Raw genomic sequence first — 2,512 nt, forward strand, 5'->3', positions numbered from 1 at the left:
GAAATTCAACATCGAAATCTTGTATGCCTACTGGGCTGCTGCGTAGAGGGATCAGAAAGATTGCTCGTCTATGAATACTTACCCAATAAGAACCTTGATCAAATCTTATTCGGTAAGTGGCTTCCATGTTATTATGAAAGTAGACAGAAAATTAAAATTATCACTGTTTCAACGAGGATATTCGGATTATGTCAAATTAATTAATGTCATGCACCGATACAGACCCAAACAAATGCAACCAGCTTGACTGGGGAAAGCGTTACAATATAATAATGGGAGTAGCTCGTGGGCTTCTCTATATTCATCAGGACTCGAGACCGCGCATTATTCATCGGGATGTTAAAGCAAGCAATGTGTTGTTGGACGAGGAACTGAACCCTAAGATTGCAGATTTCGGCTTAGCAAGACTTTTTCCTGATGGCCAAACTCACATCAGCACAAGAGTTGTGGGAACGTAGTGAGATTTCAATACAATTATTACTCTGTTAATGCAGATGTTTTACTCTGCTGATATTACTTCAATAGGATTGACAATATTGTAATTGTATTTATACCTTTTTATGGTTGGAAGATGGGGTTTTGCATTCTTGGTTAAGCCTTTTTATGATTTGGGGATTTACAATCATGGTTGCAAATATGCTTCCTTTTCAAATAACTTATCATCTCCCATTTCTAAATTTTTTCCTTAATTTATGATATTCAAGAAAAGGTGGGGTTTTGCATTCTTGATTAAACCTTTTTATGATCTGGGGATGGATAGACAATCTTGGTTGCAACTATGCTTCCTTTTCAAATAACTTATCATTTCCTATTTCTAATTTTTTGCATTAATTTATGATATTTGACATTGTACTCTGTATATGCAGCGGTTATATGCCACCAGAGTATGCTATGTTGGGGCAAGTATCTGTAAAAACTGATGTTTATAGTTTTGGCGTTCTTGTGCTCGAAATTATCACAGGAAGAAAGAACACTGCTGAAATGCAGATTCTTTTGGGATGGGTAAGATACAATTTCCCTTTTATTCCCAACTGAGCAAATCTACCTTAATTAAGTTAAGACCATGCTATTCAGTTCATGTGCAAACCTATCAGGAATATCCATGAAGATATTGAGGATGTGTTGTCTACTATGTATATATCTGATCAGAATGACGAAGCCTCTATGATTATGCAGGTATGGAAGTCATAGGAAGTTGGAAACATTGTGGGGATAATTGATGGAGCAATTATTGAAACCAAGAGATGAAAGCAAGAGATGCAAAATTGAAATATGCATACTAAAGCCAAAGAAATAGTTCATTTTCATTAGTGTGTAGAAACACAAAAATACACTGAAAATAATGAAATAATAGTCTTACAACATTCACGATATATACATGGAAGTAGGTCGGATTTGAAAGCTTCAAATCATTAAGTGAAATTTCCAAGATACATCAGTATAATGATATATTAGTAGCTCCAATAATGGAATGTTAAGTCACCACTTGTTCCTCAAAAGAATGATCTCTCCTATTCCTAGCATGAGAAGCTAACGTGAAAAGTCCTTTTCTTGAGCTATGAGGGTATATTTATAACAAATGAGGTGACCTTTCATCTCCCATATGACTCTTGACCACCCTCATAGATCTTGAGCTGCCATGTGAATTTTGAGCTTTGATATTACTTTAGGACTTTCTAGTGACTTTCCACATTCAATGTGTGACCCTTGGGCTTCCACACATTTCACATTTTCTCATTTTTGGAAATACAAACTTACATTCCACAATTGTGGCAAAATACATGGACAACACAGGACTTTTGTGGTGACACTTTGAGAAGCCATAATTTGTTGATTGTGACATAAGACTTCATTGTAGTGTATCAATGCCAAGTTCTTCTCTTTGCTACTATGTCTTCAAATATTCATGATAGGTCTCTCTTGTAATTCATCTTACCCTTCAAAGGGTTAGGTTATAGTATCAATGTCTTGCAAGTCTTCTTGAGCTGTCATCTATCTTTCGTAGTTTGGAGATCCTTTATCTCTTTGTATGAAGATATCTTTGTGCTTTGTCTCCAGGTATTTTCTTGCAACCTATCCTCGATGATCCCTTCAAATGTTAACTACAATTTTAGGTTGATAGTACCTATAACGAAGCTCATTCATGACAAGGCAATATCAGTCCTGAAATCACCTATTCTACCTTGTTTATCATGCAACATGTTAATTGTGATGGGATACTGTGCAAGGGTTTAGGAAAGAGGCCTTCTTGGGTGTAGTGTGAAGGATCAGGAGGAAATGAGTGAGGTACTAGGCACTATTAATACATAGCAAGCAATGTCAAGGTAGAAGTAAGTCAAGGATTGCACATTGGGAAAGTTTAGGAGGCAAGGAGGCATGTTGGGCACTGTGATTGCATAGTATGCAACAACTGAGGAGGAGGCTATGGGCATCACATAGTTGGATTCTACAAGGGTACAGAAATGACCCACTATTTTCTAGAAGTTTGAATTTCACAAGGTAAGGAAGGGCT

Source organism: Pinus tabuliformis, chromosome 4_1 (genome assembly GCF_031772625.1).
Source record: "Pinus tabuliformis cultivar Carrire ecotype Pingquan chromosome 4_1, CPIR1, whole genome shotgun sequence".
In the NCBI taxonomy this organism is placed as follows: Eukaryota; Viridiplantae; Streptophyta; class Pinopsida; order Pinales; family Pinaceae; genus Pinus; species Pinus tabuliformis.